The sequence below is a fragment of the Mustela putorius genome, unplaced genomic scaffold, assembly GCF_011764305.1.
Source record: "Mustela putorius furo isolate JIRA1106 unplaced genomic scaffold, ASM1176430v1.1 tig00003853_pilon_pilon_pilon, whole genome shotgun sequence".
Lineage (NCBI taxonomy): Eukaryota > Metazoa > Chordata > Mammalia > Carnivora > Mustelidae > Mustela > Mustela putorius.
In genome coordinates, this window is record NW_025422005.1 from 67,922,754 (window position 1) to 67,946,578 (window position 23,825).

The following is a 23,825-nucleotide window of genomic DNA, read 5'->3' on the forward strand; positions in this document are numbered from 1 at the left end:
AGATCTTGATATAAGGGAGAAGTGTAAGTACTTTGATTTATTATTTCAAATGATTCAAATATGATTTCAAGTATAAATTGTACTGAAATAATAACAATATTTGTTTTTCACTATGTCAGACACTGTGCATCAACATTATTTTGTTTCCTAGTTAACTCTTACAACAACCCTCTTCTATCAGTCTTTTTTTTTTTTTAAGATTTTATTTATTTATTTGACAGAGAGAGATCACAAGTAGGTAGAGAGGCAGACAGAGAGCGAGAGGGAAGCAGGCTCCCCGCTGAGCAGAGAGCCCGATGTGGGACTCGATCCCAGGACCCTGGGATCATGACCTGAGCCGAAGGCAGCGGCTTAACCCACTGAGCCACCCAGGCACCCCCTCTTCTATCAGTCTTAGTTCACACCTTTTCAGAGAAGAAAACCGAGGCCCAGAATGATACCTACAGCTGATAAGGAGCTCTTGCCCTTATCCACCGAGGTCGAGAATAGTGTCTCTCAGTCTGACTACAATGCCAGGAAGAAGGACAATCTATGTCACAGTCAAAATACACACAAGAACCAAAGCAGAATTCCACACAAAACTTAAGCACCACTCTTTTCCTACATTCCATGCGACTGTGTTTCTCTGTCTCTCTCTTTCTCGCTTTCTGTCCTTCTTTTCTTTTTCATGCCGGGCACAACCAACAAAATCGATTTTACAGTGTACTAACGAACTGGAATTGACACCTGAAAAATGCTGCTCCAGCCTCTGCACTATCAATATTACCGAATTCTAATAGAAATTACATCAAACTATTTAGCCATTTAGAAATAAGCGAAGGTAATTTTTTGTGTACATGTTGTAATTGGGAGAGCTTGAGTACAAAAGACTTCAAGCAAGTAAAATAGTGAGTAAAATGTCAATTAAATACTGTTAAGTAGCTTTAAAACTACTTAGTAAGAGGAAATCCACAAGCTGAACAAACATAGATTTGTGGTTTAAACATTTACCACTTTTGCAAAGTCTTCTTCAGTTTGGCCTTCAGAACTTCTACCTAGAGATTTTCACCCTTCACTTTGATCTACAGGACTTAATTATTATACCCCAGAATTTTAATTTATCTTCCAAGGATTTAGATGAAAACATAGCCTTTGTTCCTTCAATATTGTATTCAAAATCTCAAAATAGCTTCAAAAAAGAAAGGCTTTCCTGAGTTCCAAATTTATAGATGACAAATAATCTGAGTCAACAGACATTCTGCACTTAGAATTAGCAAGGCAAACACAGGACCGAGGATGGCAATGAAGAATTTGCGGATGAATGAGTTATTTTTTTCAGGAAACAGAAGGTTCAGAAAATGTTCAAGAATTTCAAGATCATAAAACCTAGAAAAACTCAATAGATTTCTGCCTTTTTCAGCAGAGAATCATTAAAAGGTTGTGTGCTGAAGTACTTTGCTTTAGGCAACTTGCAAGTAAATCAAGAAATGAGGCTTCCCCCATGTTTATTGCACTTTCTAGTTCTCACTAAATTATACCTTTGACCTCGGAGACATTTGCAATAGCACCAGGATGTGGTTACAAATTGGATTAGTATTGCCGAGCAGATCCTCTCTGCAGGCTGGAAGCTCTAATCCTTCGGTTATCTATGGAAGCCCATGGATGACATTAGTAGCTCTCAGGGTTAGGTTTTTTGAGACATAAACATGTACTTTTGAAAATAGTGAAAAGAAGCTGTTCAAAACACAGTAAAGGGCACTTGAGAAATGCCCTGGAAGACCTGAGTTCTAGCCCTGCAACCACTGCAACTTAGTTTTGGAAGCCCCACGGTGGGTTACTTGGCCTTTTAAACTTCAGATTTCCCACCTGTATGTGTCCCCCAAAGCTTATCACCTGTCAATGGTCTCATAGTGACCAACGTGTGGCCAGATACTCAGGATCCATTAGTACCCTCACATGGCACATGAGATCAAAATCACCACTGCTGAGTCGTTTTTCTCAGTATTTCAGAGATTGCTAGAAATAACCATCCTCCTGGACTCCAGCAAATGGAGAAAAGCCTAGCACTTGTCCGTTTCAGGAGAGAGTTAAAAAAAAAAAAAAGGTATCAAGATTGTGGGAGGAGAAACTCCTATAGCCTGCAGGGGGCACTAAGTTCCTTTTAGAAGAAGAATCGTGCATGGACAGGAGAAGTACCTGTTACCCCAAGTGTAAGGAGGCATGGGAGAAGAAAGGAACAGAGAGATACCTTCATTTATCATTCCTCATATGGTTCTGTTACTCCCTGCCTTCCATCTCAAGTAGACTGCCTAGACAGCAACCTGTGATTATAAAAGATAAACTGCTAACTGATAGGAGAAGGAAAAAATTCCAAAAAGAGAAGCCACTTTCTAAGGGTTTGATGGATGAACATTTGCTACCTAATAACGTCAGGATTTACCATTTAATCAGGATTAGGAAATCCAAGAAGAAAATGTTCAGCGCTCATGACATATGATTATTGGCAGAGCTGTGTGGTAAATTACAGAGAGAATTCTAGGACTCTTGATTCTTTCTTTATAGGGTAGGGTCAAAAGGATATCACAGATGGAAGACTCAAGTCAAGGCCTTTATATTGCAAGATTGCTTCCCTGGAAGGAATGAATCAGATTAAGAATGATGCCCAGAAATGCCCTTAACGTTTGTATAATACTTAACAATTTGTAAAACCCTTTTATGTAGAAATTATCTCGCTTGATCCTCATGATGACCATTTTATATTTGAAGGTTTAGGGAGGTTAAGTGGCTTTGCCCAAAGTCACGCAGTAAATTTCAGAGAGGAGTCTTTAATGGAAATACTGATTTCTGGTGATTTTTAACAGATTGCTGGACTGCTCTGCCAACCAAGTGTGTTTTGGGGGACTTATTCACAATGGGAAAATTCTGTTACAAACCCAAGAGATGTCAGTTTATGTTTTAGAGTGAAAATCAAATGGCAGATAGTCACAAAGTAAAATAAGGAAAATTGCTCATCACAGGTTTTGGAGTTCCAAGAAGCTAACAGGAGTTTTCACAACATCGTGGAGCCAACACAAGCGGCTAATCTTAACAGCAAGCTAAACTGGCAGTCATGTCGTCTGCGTGATCAGCAAGATGCTACGCTGCTTTAAATTTATCCTGTTGCAAGTCCTCTGGGTAAAGGTATCGTTTCCAGAGGTCCCTCTCAGAAACGAGATAGAATTCTGGTAATAAAAGTTAATAGAAGGAGAACGGTGTACGCCTTCCATTTCCTACCCTCCCCCCAACACCGCACCAAAAAAATTAATTGCTGTCTGTCTTCCAAAGCCCCACAGCCCCAAAGCCGAAGGGAGTCAGGAGTCAAAACAGGAAGAACAAGTTTGGGCGTGAACTCCACCTGGAAGTCTCAGGTCTTGGATGAGACATAATGATGTCATGAGCCAAAGGAGGGGCTTTGAAGTAAGACCTGGGGTAGAAATCCATCTCTGCCCCTTGGAAGTAGTTAGACTTAACGAGCCTCATTTTCATACCTGTGAAATGGAAATAAAATACTGATCCTGCAAGGTCATGTGAGGATCAGAAACAGTTCGTATAAACGTATGGCACCTAACAAATCCTTCACGATGGGTAATTAGAATCTTGGGATCCTGGTGCTCGGTGGGAAATGCGGCAGAGAGCAATGTTGAAAGGCTTGAAGACAAGTTTGACTGCCTTCCAAGCCTACCTAAAGCTAGCCCTGCCATCAGGTCTTGGGTGGGTCTGCATATTCTCCAGGCCATGAGCTCTGTTAGTGCCATTTTATGTTCCCAAGTGTAAAGATTTATTGTACTTTGATTTGTACTAGTCCTCCAAGATCAAAGATGGATTCTGAATGTTAGTTGTCAAACGAGCGAACGATTGTGGAAATATAAAAGCAAAGCAATTCATGTTGCCTTAGGAATAGCTCATTTGCACAATCTAATATGCTATTACACTGACATAGTTCCTCATTTCATCTATTAAATCTTCCATTTTAACAAAACTAGTTTGTCACAACCCAATGCTACAATTATGTACACTTATGGACACATTGTACATCTATAGTCAGCCTAGAGTGTCTTAACAAATGCTGGGATTTGGGGGGGAAAAAAAAAAAAGGAAATTAAGATCCAAAGATGAATGACAACCTCTGTATCTCAAATATCTTTGAGTGTGGCTACATTTTTAAAAAGTGCTTCCAAAATGTCTAACTTTCTAAAATTTTAGTTCTAGCACATGAATCCATTAAACTAGAAATTGTTCTTAAAGAAATAAATAAATAAAAAGTCCAGCTGGAAAAGCTATGGACGTAGACATCATGAATTGAAATGCCTCAGGTTAAATGCAGTTTTTAAATGGGCACTGCTGTGGGATATGATCCTGGAGCAAGGGACTGGCTTTCCTGTTCCCGGAGCTTTTGTTCTAATCCTCCAACCAGGACTTGGCCGATTTTATTTGAATTTACTTGCCTGTGGCCTGGGAAAAATGTTTATGTAAAGACTGACCTCTCTCCGGGTCTCTCAGCAGCTTGTTTGTGGTGTGGATGAGGGCGCTCATTCAAGCTCCTGTGTTCACTGTGGACTAAGACCTTGAAGGGTTCTTCAGGCTCCACTAGGCCTGAGAAGAGCCTATTGAGACTTTCAGCTTTTTTCTTACTGCCAAGTTACTTTTTTATTAGGCTTTTAAACTCCTGAATTGTTGAAAAGCAGCTGTTCAAAAAAAGAGTTCGCTTATTCTTATGGGGTTTCTGGATGTCGGGGAGATAGATTTGTGACTGGGATCTACTGGTCCCCAGCACAGAGCTCTACCACTTCTCCTTCAGACTCTGACAAGGTTTCTGGAATGTGATGGAAACACAGTACCGCTTTTCAGAGAAAGCCATAGCCACTCAATCACTTTTCTTCCTGTGTCCCATCTCAAGGCAGGTATTTCTATATACAAGATTTAAGATTTCAGTAATTTGGTGCTCACCAGGTGAATGCTAACCAGAGAGAGTACATACAGCTTTGCTAAGAGAAAGAAGGGAAAAGAGAAGGAAAGAGAAGAGAGAGGGTCAGGAAAGGGTTGGGAAGGGAAGACAGGGGAGGGGAGGAGAGGGCAGGAGAGTTAGGGGAGAGAAGGCAGGGAGGGGAGGGCAGGGGAGGGAGGAGTGGGGGGGGGAAAGCAAGACAGAAAGCTCAGCCACAGTAACGTGAGTTCTGACTAAGGCTAAGTCTGGTCAGATGCCTGAAAGTCTTTAAACTCTTCATTTTCACATATTGCTCAAGTAAGCAAAACTAAAAGCATTTAATTTTTCTAATAATCTCAGACATGGTTTCCTCCTAATGTACTACACAATCTGTATTGATTACTCTGTCGGGGAGATACGCATTTAATAAACATGTATTCCAAAGTGAAGTGTAAAATCAAAGTTTAAATTACTCTTTTTCAAAGCCACTTTTTTCTCCCAGTGTGTCAAAACAAAATGTAGACTGGTGGGGGCAGGGGCAAAGACTTACATTTCAATTGTTTCTTGAGAAACGAATTCATAACAGACACTAATATGGACAGGGCACAAACAGGCAGCAGAGGACCACAGGAACACACTTCATACTTTTTCAAACAAGTTGGACATAGAAGTGTCATCTGCAAGGTCTTCTGAGGACCAAAAAGAGCTTAGTTGGAAGTTAGAAAAGAAGAATAAACTTTTACATTTCTGAAAAACAAATAAAATTTTCCAGTAATATTTTAAAAGTATTGACTTGATAAAGGTATTTAAATATTGATCTGCTAAATAGTCCATTTATATGCATGTAATAAAGATTAGATTATGAGCTTTTAGCATTATTTACAAAGGGCAGTATTTACATATAAGAGCAATTACTTTGCCAACTTTAAACAACCAGTTTCTGAACTTTTGTATCCCCCAAAGCAATATATGCAACTATGCAAAAAATTTTACACATTTTTAATGCCCTTGAGAAGAGTTCTATAGGAAAGGAAATTGTGAATGTGCAAATTGGTGCATAGAAGGGGTGATTAAGGGGGAAAGCAAATTTATGTTTGTAGTAGTGGAGGGTACCATTGTTTTTGATTTGGTATATGCCTTAATCTGGCACGCTATTTCACCCTTCATGACGCACATCAATACCTTCTTTATGTCTGGCTATTACCACTCATTAAAAAATCTATTTTACATGATTCTTTCAGCCAAAAATGGACCATAATGACACAGAATACAGCATGTGCTTCATAAATTCTGTAAGAATCAATACTTTGGCTGGAAATTTGTCAGTCTCTCAAAATTATGCATCATTAAACTTTACTGTTATTACAGTGGACTCTTCTTCAAAGTTCAGTACCTAGCTCGTATTGGAGAAACACTTTCAGAGCCAAGAAAGGTTGAGAGAAGTAAAAGCTACTCGCGATGGGATAGATACCCAGAGAGGATGCTTAATTTGCAAAATGCAAATAGAACAAAAGCTATTCTGCTTCTGTACGGACTGGGAGTTTAGAAGATTCAGGTTACGTATACATAAAGGTCATAGAGATGATATGCAAACAAGTTTGGAGAAGCTGAAGAATATTCATCGACGGAGCAGATTCTACCTTTCTTCTAATACTCTCACAATTATAGCATACAGGTCAAGAAAGAGATGGCATCTGGATCCTTCAACCATTTTACCCCGCTCTCTGACTCACCTGGAAATGAGAACGCCTATTGTTTTGTCCTCTGTGAGAGGCCCTTGGTGTTTGTCATGATGACTGGCCTGTGTAGACACCTGCTTTTTAGGCACACCTATAGGGATTCCAGCTGTAATCATGTCACCTACCAACGGCCTCAGGAGCATCCCAAACAAATATTGGTGCAGTCGCCTTCCTGAGCCGTCTCCTGCTTGCACATCCACTCTCATCAGACAAGGTCTCACCATGCTAACCAGAATGAGATACTGGAAGTTCCCAGAACAGACCGCACTCTTGCTGATGGGTTCAAGGCCTTGGCTCCCGCAGTAAATGTCACCTGACCTGCCCTTTCCCCTCTTAACCATTACTTTCTTTATGATTTAGAATCTTCGTCACCTTCTCCGGGAAGTTCTCCTGATCAACTTAGATTGAGTTCAGTACCCCTCTACTCTGGGGAGCACCCCTATATTGCCCTAGCCTGTATTTATACCTACTGAAATGTATTTATTTATTTATTGTCTGGCTTCTCCACAACAGTGACAACTTTGGCAAAAACTGCATCTTATTTCCCTTTGTACTCCCTCAACCAGTCCACCGCCTGACACATAAGTAAGAACTCAAAAAATCACCACTTCGCAAACGATTGAAGTCTTCCATGTGTCAAGTGAAAGGGTAATCACTAAAAATCTCAAAGAGTTCATATATTTAAAGCTTAGCTCCTATTCTTGAGGGGCTTCCAGCAGGGCAGGGAAAACAGAGCCCAGACATGGATTTTTTTTACAAGAGGGAGAAAAAAACTAAGAAAACATTATAAGAAATGATTTTTATCAGCTTCGAGAAAGTCTGACTTTCTTTGTAAGGATAGCCCCGAAAGATTATTTCTCACACCAGTCATTTAGAGACTACATGAATAAGTAAAACATAAACGGCCATTTGAATGAAGGAATTATGTGAAGCCGCAGCAGCTTTCGTAAGCATGTTTTCGCTTATTCCCGTGGCTGAGATGTCTCATCCCCTGGTTTGTTGACAATGCCTTCAGGGCCACATTGCTACATGGGAGACTTGGAGGTACAACAGCTCCTCTATATTCATTCCTTTACCCAAACTTTCAGCTCCAGCTCTATTTCCAAGTTGGATCTAAGCTCTTAGGATTGCTTCTTAGGAAAACACCCCAAAACCCCCCAAACCCCCAAAACCTGATTCTCACTCCTTCTGTGTGAATTTAGCAAAGTGCTCATGATCGTATCTGGCACCTCGTTAACTTTCCATATGTGTTTGTTTTTCTCATTTCATACCCCCTGATATCTTCAAATTACCCTTTCAGAAAAAAGGCTCGAAGCTTAGAAGCAATACACATGGGAAAGGAAAGGGATCTAATGAACCTTGAAGCCAATTCTGGGACTATTTTGTGCATTTGAAATTATAGTTCAGAGCTTAGTCATTTGAATTGGCTGCTAAACAATAGAAGGTGCTCCTGGTCTGGGGAGGAGTAAGCAAGCTGGAATCTGGCACAGAGAGGATCCTCACTAGTCCTTCACTCTGGCCATGTGCCCTCTTACTTCCATAATCTTCACCTCTGATTCTTCTATCCCCTTGTTTGGGGCCTGGAAGTAAGTCATCCTCCCACATATGCTGAGAGGCAGCCTGCCGTGGTGGGCTTGGGAGTCAGAAATTCTTGACTCAACCTGGCCCTACTAGTTAGCTTCCCCAAACCTCTTTTTTTTTTTTTTTTTTTATTATTTGTGAAGACACAATTAGTAACCAGTCAAACTTCAAAATCTTTTGAGGATAAGTGCTAATTAATATAAAAGTAATGGTATAGGTATGCTCTGATCCTGATGAGAGAAAATCCTCTTCTAAGTAGGTAACTGATTAATGTGCATTGTGATGGATATAAATACTAGAAAAAGTTGGTATCATGTACAGTTCAATACCGCTCTCATGCATAACAGTATACGTTCTGTGGCTAACAGACTATTGTCTGAATTTTTAAAAATATGTTCACTTGGGCACCTGGGTAGCTCAGTCCGTTAAGCATCTGCCTTTGGCTCAGGTCATGATCTCAGTGTGCGGAGTGCTGGGATGGAGCCCTATATCGGGCTCCCTAGTCAGCGGGAAACCTGCTTCTCCCTCTCCCACTGCTTCCCCTGCTCTTTCTCATGTTCTCTGTCTCCCAAATAAATAAATAAAATCTTAACAAATATGCCTACCATACAATTTTGCACTTGTTCAAAATTCAACACGTTTTTTAACTGAATAGAATTGATAAAATAAGAGATGATTCTCAAAGAATGACAAGAATACACTCTCTAAAACTTTAGTGTCTTTTTACCATTCAAATAATAATTTTCAACTTTGCTGAGTTATTTGAGTTCACGAAGATTTTGAAAGAGTCTATCAACAAAGCCCCAAAAGGCCTTATAGAAAAGAAATGAGTTTTCTGACCTACTATGAGTGTTGTATTTTTCATCTCTGGGGAGCAATGTTTTATTTTCTTTCATTTGGCTCATACGATGGTGTCATGCACACCACCATGGACTTCACTAGGGCATCACATCTAAGGGATAGTATTTACTTCAGAAACACCTTTAATATCTTGGCTTTCATATATATTCTATTTGTGCACCTGCAAATAAATTTATATATCTATTATAACCATTTCTCAGCAAAAGCGGTTAGATGACTTGCTCTTCAAAGATCAGAATATTACAGTAATTTTCCACCAGAAGAAAGTAAAGTGCCTTCAGGAATAGACACGTTTTTCTAATTCACACAAAGATACCTTGGAGGCCCACAGCTGCCCTCTGTCCTCAATGCCTAATAGCACTGAGAAGACAGTAGAGTGGTAATAAATACTTGCTGAATGAACAAGTGGATAAAGAAAACATCTCAAAGAGTATGAGTATTGTGAAGGATTGCAACAATAGAAGGCAGTATTGTGAATGGTTAAGATCCTAAACTGTGGGGTCAAAAACACCTGAGAACTTTTAGTTTTGAGAAGTTTTAGCTCTGTAGCTCACTGTCTGCATATTTTGGATGGGTTATTTAATCTTCCCATGTTTCATTTTTCTCATCTTTAAAATGAAAAAAAAAAAAATAGCATCCATTTTATAGGTTGTTGGGAGGACTGAGTGAGATACCACATATAGAACTCTAAGTACTGTATCATGTTCAATGGTGGCCCAGAGGGCCATATTCTACTGTCAGAGTCAATAGACTGTAGTGCCTAACACACAGTTTTGCACACATTAGGAATCCAACACATATTTTTGTATTGAATAGAAATGATGAAAAGAAGAAAAATCTGGAAATACATTCCTAGGGCTTTAGAATCTTATTATTGTTCAAATCAAGAAAAGTGTTCAGTAAAAAAAAAAAAAAAAGAAAGAAAAAAAAAGAAAAGTGTTCAGTAAATAAATGCCTTGGCAGTGAAGGTGACCTTGGTGATGGAGGAGGAGGCAGAGAAAAATAAGGCAAGGACACAAAATTGGCCAATCAGGAGTCATCCAAAATCAGTCTTCACAATGGCTTACAAGCCCCTCAAGATCACTTCTCCCCCTCTTTCCTGCCTCCGTTCCAGCCATATTCACTTTCTCACTATTCCTTGAATGCATCACACACACTCTTGCCTTAGGGCTTTCATTGAAGCTATTCTCTCTGCTTCAGACATATTTTCTTCAGATATTTGTTGGGATAATTTCCTTCTTTAAGTCTTTGTTCAAATGTCACTTTTTCAGCTTCCTATAAATACCAGCCAGGTCATGCCAACCCTCACTTTGCCCCCATACACACTTCCATTCCCTGGCTCTACATTTTCTTTTGTCTTTGGCACACCACACCTTCTAACACATCATATAGTTTATTTGTTATGTTTGTTATTTAGTGTCTCTCTCCCTTCACTCAAGTGCCCCCTCCCCATGAGAATAAAAGCCTAAGGAGGGTGGAGTTTTTTATTGATTTTATTGACTAATGTAATCCAAGGACCTGGCACAGTACCTGACTCATAATCAGTGTTAAATAAATATTAGTGGCATAATTTCTCATTTTTTAAAAATCCCTTTCCCTCTTGCTATTGTTTTTTCTTGCTGTTTAAATCCAATGACAATTTTCATTTTGCACCGGTATTACTTTGGTTATAGGATTTCCATGAAACAATTGACACTCTGTATTCTGTCCTAGTTCTAACATGAGCAAAGACCATACACAGCTTAAAAGAGCAAAATTCTGCTTTGCTTTGTTTTGTTACGTTCAGCCAAACTTCATGACTTTCTGGGCAAATCACAAAATACAAAAGTTTGTATTACCTATTTAAAAACACTCCTGATTCAAATCTTTCTTAAAGAAGCTGAAATAGTTTTTCTGCTTGTAAAGAAAAATACAATGAATAAATAATAGAAGATATGACAAATATGAATAGATTAGGGAACTTTTAGGAGGGGCTGTTTAGTTAAGATATACAGTAATTTAAAAGTCTTGAGACTCTTAGGTAGGTAAGAAAGGTAATTCAACTGGAAGCACCAATGACTTTGTTCTGTATATACATTCTCAAGTGTATGTATATATATCTCCACTCTACCCACACATATTTTCATTAAAAGAGTAGGAAATAGGGACGCCTGGGTGGCTCAGTTGGTTGGACGACTGCCTTCAGCTCAGGTCATGATCCCGGAGTCCTGGGATCGAGTCCCGCATCAGGCTCCCAGCTCCATGGGGAGTCTGCTTCGCTCTCTGACCTTCTCGCTCATGCTCTCTCTCACTGTCTCTCTCTCAAATAAATAAATAAAATCTTTAAAAAAAAAAAAAGAGTAGGAAATAGTTACACCCAGACTGTGTATGTTTAGTGTACTAAATAACAAAGATTGAGACGTTAACCCTTTTTTTCCTAATGTAAACATTTCTCTATATTTACACTTAAATTTTTCTCTTGTTCAATAAATGTAAATAAGTTTTGTTTCCACTTAAACCCAAATATTAAATTACACCCTATCAGCTGGAAAATATAATTTATATAGAGACTTTGTTAATTTGCTACTATTTCTTAGTAGATATTTCTATCTAAGAGTTTAGCAAATTTCATTTTTAATTTTTTGTGAACTGAATGAGTTTTTCAGTTTTTTGATTGTTTTTAAAAATATTTATTTATTTATTTTAGAAAGAGAGAGCGTGAGCAGGAGAGGCAGAGAGAGAGGGAAGGGGAATCTCAAGCAGACTTTGCACTGAGCATAGGGCCCAAGTTGCAGTCCATCTCAGGACCCTGAGATCATGACTTGAGCCGAAACCAAGAGTCAGAGGCTTAAGTGACTGTGCTACTCAGGTGCCCCTGCTTGTTTTTTAGACTCTATTTTTAATCTCTACACCCAATGTGGGGCTCAGACTCACAATCCCAAGATCAAGAGTTGCATGCTACAGTCACTGAGCCCTGCCAGGCTCAGTTTTTCAGTTTTCAAAAAAATATTTGATACCCTAATTCTATGAATCTTAGGAAATGTTTTTTAAATTTACTATCTGTCTAGTAGATTTGTTTAGGGATTTTTTTTTTATTCTGGGTTAACTATTATTTAATTTCTAAATTCAGGAGGTTAATGCCTGGACACTTAAGTATTATGAAAGAAAAATAAATATTTAAATTAATATTATTTCTATAATATTTCATACAAGCCTATCCTCCTGGAAAGCATTTCATTCATTATTCATTCATTCACCCATTCAACAAATATTTCTATATTCCTTTTTGCCAAAGCAATGCTTGACTTTTTGACTTTGATTTGTGGAAGTTCATTGTTAGGTAGATGCTACATTGTTCAGGAGGCTGTGATATGTTGTATTTAGCTGTCAATATCTATAAACATTTCTCAATATGACCTGTGAATGTTAAGCTGTTTACAGTATTTCCTGCAATTATCTCTTCAGAAATGTGACAGAGGAAATGGGTTCATGTCACCCATAGGATTTGAGAAGCATCTAATGAAAATCATTGTCGTTTGGCTTCTATTTTAAGACATTACATGCCAGTTATTATCATGCACTTACATTATTTTCACATCTTGCAAAATATTTTAGAATGGCTTCATTGTTATTCCTTGACATCCTTCTGGTGTTTAGGACATTATTATTTATATTTTTAGTAGGAGCTTTTGATTACCAGTTTCCTCCTATCTAAAGAAATGGCTAATATGTGTTCACTGATATTTACAAAATGCTTTTGATTGATCCTTTCCATAGGAATAAGAATGTTAGGAATGCAAGACCAAAGGGGTAGATGTAGTTAATATCTTTAAATTCAAATTATAAAAATAGCTAATACTTTCTGGATGTCTACTAGATACTAAACATTTTTGTTTTGTTTTCATAATCTAGCTTTAAAAGGCACTATGAGGTAGTATAGATAGATAGTTTTTACAAATGAGGAAAGGGAGGATCAGAGATATTAAATAACTTCACCAGTGTCTCAGAGTAGTAAATGACAAATCCAGACATAGTCCAGATGTTTCTAATCCCAAAGCAATGATTTTATCCACTATGCAGTTTTCATAGTTACTGACATCAAATCCATTTCCAGAAGTTATTCTGGATAGTAGGATGGGCCTTGTGTACATAAAGGGTAGGAAAAGGAATTCTTTTAATCAATGCATTTGTTATATATCACTGTGTAGCCAATCCTTCCACAACCTAGCAGTATGAGGCAACCAATAATTCATCTCATAGTTTCTGGGCCAGCAATTGGGGCTCAGCTTAACTGGATCCTCTGGATCAGGTCCTCACAAGTCCACAACCAAAGTGATCCCCAGAGCTGCAGTCACCTCAAGGTTAGATTAGAGGCTCACTCTGATGGTTGGTGACAAGACTCAGTTCCTTGTGTGTTGTTGGACTAGAGGCCTCCGTATCTCATGAACCATTGGCTGGAACCCCTCTCAGTTCCTTGCCACATAGGCCTCCCCATAGGACAGGCAGCCTGGAGAATGGCCGCTGGCTTCCATGAGGATGAGCAAGCAGAAAAACAAGAGATCATGGATAAGACAGAAATCAGTCTTTTTGTAAACTCATCTCAGAAGTGACACACCATCTTATTTACCATATTTTATTCAACAGAAGTAAGTCACTAGGTCCCTCCTCATTCTCCAGAGGAGGAGATTTTTACATGAGTACTAGGAGAAGGACATTACTGGTGCTGTCTTAGAAGTGGCCCACCATAGTCAAGAAACTGTTCTCAGAGGATACTGAAGACCAACGTCTCTGTTGACTCTGGTCTACGTCTAGGTTTAGCAAAACTCCTGAAGCAAATGTCCTTCAATAGCCTCCATCCAAATTCACACAGAGTTTAATGTTATGCAGATTACAGCATATGGATTTCCAGCATACCCTGAGAAACACTGTAGGTCTGCCTAGGAGTCACATAGGCCAAAATTCTTTTATTTTTCCAAAACTAAATATTCATTTAAAATATCAGAAAAAATAAAATGGTAAGTGTAAGTAGCCATTTTTGTTTTTTTTTTCTCTAAGTCAATTTTGAGAATTTTATTTATTTATTTGACAGACAGAGATCACAAGTAGGCAGAGAGACAGGCAGAGAGAGAGGGAGAAGCAGGCTCCCTCCTGAGCAGAAAGCCCGATGCAGGGCTCCACCCAGGACTCTGAGATCATGACCTGAGCAGAAGGCAGAGGCTTTAACCCACTGAGCCACCCAGGTGCCCTAGCCATTTTTGGCATATTATAATGAAAAGCAGGCAGTTTCTGGAATCTTCTGTTCATGTTTAAAGATACAGCTCTAATATGTCAGCTGTTTGAACACAGGCAACTCCCTTACCCAACAGAGCTTCAGTTTCTGGACTGTGGTTCAAGGACGTGCTAGCTCTCACAGTGCTACTATGAAGATTAAATAAGATTATCGGTAGGAGATCATTTTGTTAACTGGAAAGTACAACATATAAAGACAAATTTTGTCAGTACTCCCCTTAGCTACAGAACAGGACAGATTTTTAAGAACAGCTGCCTGGCATACTATTTAACTGTCTTATTAGAGCAATAAATATTTCTGGAATATGGATAATAAATGGACTGTGTTTTTGCCATATTCAAAATGTACCATTAGTAGCCACATTTGCTGTTGATTTGCTAAAGAGAGGGGAAAAAAAGAAAAGATTTCTAGCGTTTTTTGCTTCAGAGGCACTTGTGTTTTTAGAACTCACTTGCCTGACCACACTGCAGAGATTTCAAGGCAACGCATAAACTTTCTACAGTGTCAAAACAATCCGGCAGCCTGCACGTCCCTCAGCCGTTTTCCTTCATTCTACGCTGCCCTGGCACTAAAATGTTCCCCTCATGTGTGTGTCTTTGACTTGAGAGAAAACATTTTCCCATTTCATGTAAGAACTACATAGCGTTTAGGCCCCTGATGGACCAGAAGAGTACATTAGCCTTTCTTCTTTAGTGGCCCAGATTGAAATCTCATCTAATGTTTTCCCATTAGAAATGAGATGGCGAGATATTTTCTGGGAAGTGATTTAGGTATACTAAAACAATCTATAAGGATCTATTGATTAGAAGTAGACTTGACTCAAACTTGATTTGTGTGCAGTGAAGTACCTTGGGAGGGGATGTGATTGACAGTGCAGAATAGATTTGGGGCTGGAATAGTTAAGATACTGCAGCTCTTTATGGGATACATGGACAGGGCTTATCTGAAAAGAACAAAAATTGAGAAAGGAAAATGAGGAATTTAGAGTACTGAAATATTGCATATGCTGTGGATTTGGTTGCATATATAAATTCAGACAAACAACAAAAAAGGGATTTGCATACAGAGTTATAAGAGAAAGGAAATTCAAGGGTATTTCAGTGAATTTAAAAAACTATTCCTATTCCCACAAATAGGTATTGGTTGCCATTAGGTTATTCTTAACTGGCTTTGGCCAATCACAGTTTTAAAATAACTTTATCAGCAGATGATAATGGCATTACCCATTTAACTGGAATCAAACAAACAAAAGACCTTAAACTAAATGGCCTGCCCATAATCTTGTAATACAACATAGTAGGAACTAAAAAAAGATAAAATGATGAATTAAGAAGTTCATAACTAGAATAAAAGGATAAAATGTATATTAACATAATACGTTAAACCCAGCCCATTATAGAAATACAGGAGTCTGTTGCAGATTTTGTATCCATTCTTTTCTTTGACTCCACAAATTTACTTGAACTCAAGTCATCATGTAAGCAACACTTGAATAATATGATATTGTGTATTTCCAGGCATATTTTGCCTGAGACAAAGCTGAAACCAATATTTTACTTTTCCATATAACTAGGAAGTTAAGATCTCATAGTATTTTATTTATACTGAAGATAATTCTGAAAACTTGTTTGAAGAAATTTTAAACTAATCATGACATTGAACAAGACAGAAACCCAGTTATGTAAATAAATAATAAATTTGAAACAATTACATGTAAATTTAATTTTATCTGAGAAGCTCAACTTTTTGTAGAAAGCAGTTAAATACATCTTGTAGTGTCTGTATATGCAAAGTACCTCAAAAAACAGGCATTCCCTAGCAAATTTAAACCTGTAGTATTTAAACCCCCCAAAACAAAAAATTAAAAAAAATTAAAATAACACAAAGGTTGATCTTTTTTAGACATTATCTATACAGGAAATAAGAATGGCGGGAGCCACAAATTAAGATAGTCAATTGTTGTGGAAATGGCTGTCCTTTCTGAAAATCTGGTCAGAAACGCACTGTTCCCTGTGGTAGGCACGAACAACATGGGGCTACTTAAACTGAAACAAATTAATGTAAGTAAATTAAAAAACCTAGTACCTCGCTTGTACTAATCACACTTCAAGTGAACAAGGGCCACCTGTCGCAGCTGCATTCTGGGCCAGCACAGCGACAATGCATTCCCACCATCACAGAGTGCAATCAGACAGCACCAAAGTCTACTTCCCATTCTCCATGACCCCACATCTGGTCTGTGTCATGGGTAGAATCAGAAAACAGAAAACTATGAAGAGCACCTCATATTCTGGCTCTAGTGCTGATAATTAGATAGCATATCTCTTCCTTTTTAAAAGTTAATGAACACAAAATACTTCATGGCCCAAGGTGTTCCATTAAACTATGAAAGTTATAACAAAATAAGTGTTGAAAAGACATATCGGGTGCAATGAAGCGCTGATATATGCTTATCAAGTCTCCATTTGTCCTCTGTGTTTGGAAAGAAGTTAATGGAAAAGAGCATATTTGTTAAAATACATTTTACACTAATGAAACAATATTATCAAAGAAAGTCCTTAATGTGTATAAAGATTAGAATGTCACCGAAACAAAATACCTGAGAGAATGGAACCGCGTTTGCTTTACTTGGGGGGAGAAAAGAAAAAGCTTTTTCCTCCTCATGTTCCAATATTTTGTTCTTGTAAGACTTAAAGTGAATGTTTTTCAAGGTTCAAAGTCATCAATAATAAGATAAGTCATAGTATTTTTTTTGTATCTGAGCAGTTGCTATCTGAAGATCTCAAAGTAATACATTGTCTTGCTGTAAAACATTTTTTAAAAAGTCAGCAAGCCCAATTTTTTCCTAGCCTTTGCTGCCTGCTGTGGTGGTAAGTGAAATACAATGGTTTCACAAAGAAAATCAAGAATTCTGAAACCTCAAATTTAACCATTAATATGATGACTTAAAGAGAAGGCAGATTTTTTCCCAAAAAAAAAAAAAAATACAGTGGTGTTTTTCACTGTCAAAAAAAGAACAGCTGAGGCAGTGGCTTTTCTTCCTGTTATGTATTTCTAGAAACAGGGATCATTGTCTCTGAACTTTCTTGACCTTAGCCTGTTCTTTTTTGTTAAAGTCATTAAAATGATTAGAACCTCAAGAAGGGTTACAGTGTTCTATTCTTTGTTTCTTTTAACTTACACTGAACTGAACCAACCAGCTTAAATCCTGCCTACACCCTATTAATCCCATCTAGCTCTTCTGTCTGTCTGGATGAGTTTCTTCAACAGATTCCTTGAATATGCGTTAAAAAACATAAATCACTGGATTAAACTTGTAGAGAATGATGAAAGCTAAATTCATGTATATACATGTGGTGGGACAAATGGACCCTTTTATTATTTAACCTGAATGAAAGCAATAAATTTGAAACAGGTTTAACTGATGATATTGGTAATCCACAACAGATTTCCTAAGTGTTTTTGAATGAACATTGGTTTTGTTCAATAATCCCCTGGATTAAAGAAGGGTTAGATAACTCAAACAACCTGCAAAGCATCATATTATTTTGCTATTTATCTTTTATTTTTACCAAAAAACATTATGTGTGGTTTAGGTTTTAGCAAATTAGATGAAAAATTTCATTTGTCATTGTGTTTTTTAAAATTTGTGGTCCGGGTTAGACTATAGAATTTTACCTGTTTTCTTGGATAACAGCCTGTTCTTCATCCTCTGTTGTTTTTATACATAATATTATGCAGAACTAGTATATATCTTAGTTTTCCAAAATAATGACAATGGCCTTTTCTTGTAGTTACTTGCTTTACTGACTCCCCGCACCCCATATTTAGTTGAGTTGTTCTAAATCGTATAAACTCTAGGATGTGCGATAAAAGTCCTTTAAAGTTCTACTATGGATTCACTTAGTTGTCAAAAAAACAAAAAGAGGTCTGAAAGAATTCTTACTTGTAACTTGGAGCCCATTCTAATGGTAATTAAAAGCAAATAATTGCTAACATTTATGCAACAATTACTACCTCCTAGGAAGTCTTTTCACTCATTACCTCTTTGAATTCCTCACAACAATTCTATGATATTGATGTAAATTATACCCCCATTTTTCTAGATGAGAAGACTAAGTAACAGAGCTAATCATCTGCCCAAGGTCATGCATTTAGTAAGTGGTCGATCCAGGATTCAAACACAAGTTGTGTGACGTCAGAGCCCACATTCTCATACACCATGGTAGATTTTAAGATTTTTTTTAATTTTAGATTTATTTACTTTAGAAAGAAGGAGAGAGCACGCCCTCACATGTATGCAAGTGTGCAAGTGGCAGAGGACGAAGGCCATAAGGAGAGGGAGAGAATCTCAAGCAGACTCGCCACTGAGCACAGAGCCTGATGTGGGGCTCAATCCCAGGACCCTGAGATCGTGACCTGAGCGGAAACCAAGAGTAAGAGGCTTAATCGACTTAGTCACCCGGGAACCCCCATTGTGTTAGTTATCTATTGCTGCATAATGAAAATGAATTACCCCAAAATTAGTGGTTTTAAAACAGTAAACATTGATTATCTCATAGTTCTGAGGGTCAGAAATTCAGGAGTGTCTTAGCTGGATGGTTCTGGCTCCAGGTCTCTTAGGAGGTTGTGGTGGAAATGTCAGCAGGAGCTGTAGTCATCAAGGCTCAACTGGGACTTGAGGGTATGCTTCTAAGATGGCTCACTCACTGGATGTTCATGGATTGCCTCAGTCTCCTCATTGGCCATTGGCAGATGGCTCAGTTCCTTTTTCCAGGGAGCTGCCTGAGTGTCCTCCAGACATAATAGCTGGTTCTTTCAGAACAAGACAGAAATCACAATTCCTTTTATGACCTAGACTCAGAAGTCACACTCCATAATTTCCACAATGTCCTATTGATTACAAAAGTCAGCCCTATTCTGTGAAGAATGGGATAACACAAGGAAGTGGATATCAGGAAATAGATCCCCTTGGAACCTGCCTACAATATGTACTGAAGTATTCCGCCTGCAGAGACAAGTCCTATATTGCCAGCATAGAATATAAAAACTTAGACATAAAATTCAAACATTCTAGTTTTTCATGTCCATACTTAATATTGAACAAAAGAGCAACAGTGAAATGGAATTCCAACTGCTACTGACTTAGATCTTTAAGAATTTCCAGAATAATATTCTCATCACACTCCAATATAGGAACAAAAATATCCAAAGGGAGATGTTAAATGTATTTTTAGCGATCCACCATTTTGCTCCTACTTGAACTGCCAAGGGTTATCTATGCTACTTCCACAAATAGCCAGATAGTCAATATTTTCGACTTTGTAGGCCATACAGTCCCTCTTGCAGTTACTCAACTTTCCAGTTGGAGCAGTCACAGATGGGATGTAAGTGAGTAAGTGTAGCTGTGTCCCAATAAAACTTTACAGATTTGGCCCAAAGGATATAGTTTACCAACCAATGGTCAGAACCATTCTTTAGGTGGACTTTTGAATAGTTACTACTTTGATTTAAGGTAACTAAATTTACTTTAAATTTTATGTGATAGATCATATTACGTGGTTTTGTCCTGACCCATAAAATATTGTACAATTTCAGGAAAGTTGGCAGCCTTGTCAAGATAGAAACAGAGCAAAATAGATAAGACAAACAATTTACACATGAAATCATCACTCTAAAAATACTAAGCCATTCTCTAGTATGAACTAACTGGAGGGGGGGGATGAAATTTTGAAAATTCTTAATTCTGTTGATACCTGTCTGATGAATATTTCATATTTTTGTCTGACCTTGAATTGTCTAGACTATACTCTGTGCCCAGCATAGGATAGGCATTCAGTAAATATTTGTCAAATGAATTAAACATCTTACCTCTTTTACCTCTTCTATACCACACACTCACTCCCACGCCTTCACTGCCTTTTCTCTTCTCTTCAATGTGAAGTTTCTCAGAGCATATTATGATATATGAAGTTCACTATGAGTCTGCTTTTAAGAAGTCATTCAACAAAAAGTAAAGGGCAGGTAAAAAATAGCTATATGAAGATAATTGAAGATATAAAGACTTAAAAAACAAATTGGAAAATTACAGAATAGAATGAATATTGACTTCAAACAGACTGGCTAACAGAAGCAATGAAGCATCAGACAATAGAGTAATTGGTGAGGAATTTACTGGCCTCTGACAAAGCTATTAAAGACCAGTTCAGTTTAGCCATTCTCACTTTTACTTCTTTTATTTTTACTTTGAGGCCAAAATTACATTCTAATGTGGTTATAAACAAAATATAAAAAGATGTCTACTACAGTGTTCATTTATTCATTCGAACAAATATTCCCTGAGTGCCTACACTGTACTAAGCACCATGCAAGTCCTCATAGATACAATGGAAAACTAAATATGGACCCTAAAATGCTAAGGGGCTGAATACAGAAAAACAGGCACGGTAAACACAGGCAGTGACATGAAGTACAAGGTTCATACCCAGCTTCAATGAATTGTGCATTAAGCAGATGTACTAAATTTTAATATTCTGGTCCCAAAGTCAACACAAACCTGTAATTCAGCTATTTTTACTCTTCAAAACAAAAGCAACAACAACAAAATAATAAGTACTAATATTGGAATACACTGCTTTATAACTGTGTTCCAGAAAATGCAAATTATTAACAGTGTTTTAAGGAGAAAAAAAAAGTTTCATAGCCTGTGTGTGTGTGTGTGTGTGTGTGTATAAAATGCTGGATTCAACATAAACAGGTTTTGTTTTGTTTTGTTTTTTCCCATGCCAGTCTTCGCAGCGTCTATAATGTGTTAATAAGCTTTGTGACTTCCTTAGAGGGCAAATATGGTTTGGAGTCTTACAGTGTATTTGATGAGAGCATGCTTTTTTTAAGGAAGCATCAAATATCTAGCAGGACATTAGTGTTTCTTAGAACATAGTTTGAGAAACACAACCGCATTCAATTTCACAGACTTTAATCAAATCTTATTTATTATATTCTAGGACAGCTAATTCTTAAACTGAAATATTAAATAGATCTTTTTGTTAGGTAACAGACTGTTTTTGTAAATTTCTCTAATTCTGCATCTTTCAAATCCAGAATTTGGTTGCTTCGGTCTTTTTAAAAGAAACATTTGCCATGGTCCCATTAAAGACGATCAATTTTGCTAATCCTCAGTTAATTATGAAACATCATTCAGTGGAGTCAAGCTAGGTAGCAAGAGGCATTTGTGGCCTCAGCCTGCAGAGGAGGAGTAGAACAATGAGCTCATCAAGCCAACTGATGGTAGCACTCAACTTCAGCACCCCTTTTCTTTGCTTTCCCCCATTTTTTTCTCTCTTCTTAACGTCTTTTCTTTCTTTTCCTTTTCTTTATTTTTGGTTTTGTATTTTGTTTCATCTTGCTTTGGTTCTGCTTCCTTTTACTCACTTCCCTTAGGAATGACAAGTCCATCTATGGCCACCAAAGGTTTAAATTTAATCCTAGGGTGGTCATCAGCATTTTATACAGCATTTCAACAGCATTTTATAATTCATATGTGGGAATGGAAATAGTGAGGTAGGCAGCTCATTCATAGCAATGGAAGGGCTAAAGACACTGTCATTATCAGCACAAATGGACATCTGGTTTCCCAATCTCCTCGCTACAGCTCTGTTGGTACTGGCTGATCTTACACAAAGTACTTTCGGAAGATAAAACTGCACCATCTCAGTGCATGTGTGTGGAGGGGAACTTCTTTCCGGAATAGGTTTTAACTTATACAACACTTGCCTCCAAATTTGGCACCTGATACTTGAGTTGTTTGTATTTTAAGGTGCTTTCTCAAGCATTTATTTTGAACCATAAAGCACTGTTTGGAGAAGACACAGAGTTGTAAATATAACTCAAACAAAAATCATTTCCGAATCGTTAGGGAAGTCTTTAGTTGAACTGGTAAAAATAGGAAACAAAGGAAGCTAATGCAGAAAATATTTCTGGAGAGTCTCACTTCATAACTGCAAGTGATAGGTAAGGTAAGCAAATCTTTATTCAGGTTATTTAAAAAAATATAATAAGTTATTATGAAATTGAGATCAAATGGATACCTACAAAATGAGTTTTTGAAGAAGTTATATGCACTTTTTAAAAAGAAGCCTATGGGAATCCCTACAGGCTTAAGCAGGAAAATCATCTAACATGTGGTGAATACTTATAGAAGGGGGGGGCGGGGGCTATGAAATGAAAATGGTTTAAGCTAAAGAATGAAGGAAAATCAGGGATTGGTAACTGACCAAAGGAAGCACCTGCTTTCCGGAAATTAAAATCATGTATTAGGCAGCTCTGACTTAATTGCCAAATGGGGTGCAGCCCAGTCTCTAATGTAAAAGGGTCCCAAATTATAATTGGGCATCATGGATTAAAATTCAATACCTGAAAATTTCCTCAGAAATGAATAGGCTACTGGGACAGACTGCAGAGCCCAGTACAATATGCTTCCCGCAGCTGACACTGGCAGGTCACTTTATTTGGCACCAAATAAAGTTCCCAAGTGGTCTTTAAGGGCATTCAGCTGCTGAGTGCTTATTTCATTCATCCCTTATTGTGCTGCCAGTAGCAGATCCAAAGAAGTAGCATGAATCAGCTCTGTGGATGAAATTTTCTCAGGCTGAGGGATGGAGAAGCAACTGGACTAACTTCCCGGCTGTAGTGGGACCTCTGCTAGCCGCAAGCCCAGCCTTGTGGGAAATGCCTTTCACACAATACCGGCCATTCAGGGGGGATTCGGGGAACCGCAAGATAAATGAACTCTAGGATACTTCCAAACAGATATTGCTTAGGGAGGAAAAAGTCTTTTTAATGAGAAACTTCATACGGATTTTTTGGTGATGATCATGTAACTTAGAAAACTGGGAAACAAGGCTGCGGTTTCCCTTCGTGTGCACCTCCAGACACAGGGAAGAGGCTGACCCCTCCCATTTCCTGCTTTAAGACTAGAACTATGGCATTATAGTTCGCTCTTGTTAGCTGCTTCTTTTTAAGGTACCTAGAGGATGAAAAGTCAGTCCTCAATTTTTATATGTGCTCATTTCATGGCATGTACTCAATATGGGAATGTGTTCCCTTGTTTCTGTCAATTCTGGTAGAATTTTCTAATCATAAAATAGTATTTCGTGTCTTCTCCCATGCCGGCTTAAGAACTGCAGGAGCTACAAGCAATTCCACTGAGGTCATGAACCTGTCTGATGAACTACAGATGAATGTAAAATATTCTTCAGAGCTTAACAGGCCTTATTAATGTGCAATTCCAGTACACATTTTTTTATTTAAATTCATGGAAAGGTTAAAAGGCAGTAGTTTTTATTATTGTTTTGCCTTTGGTTTAGGACAAATTCTGCATGTATCTACCACAGAAACAGTCTGCTAATTATTTCATATAAATCACTGTTAGCAG

At 37.9% G+C, this 23,825-nt stretch overlaps 1 long non-coding RNA gene across 2 annotated transcripts in view; it reads left to right on the plus strand.

The window, feature by feature from the left end:
- The window catches only part of LOC101690468, a 300,273-nt gene that overhangs the window by 209,539 nt on the left and 66,909 nt on the right, over positions 1-23,825 (plus strand). Inside the window, exon 5 of one of the 2 annotated variants that reach the window (XR_006601792.1) lies at positions 2,997-5,041. The exons of the other annotated variant lie outside the window; for it this stretch is intronic. This is a non-coding gene — a long non-coding RNA (uncharacterized LOC101690468). Of the gene's footprint in view, positions 1-2,996; positions 5,042-23,825 lie in introns of those variants that run through there. 2 annotated transcript variants of the gene reach the window in all.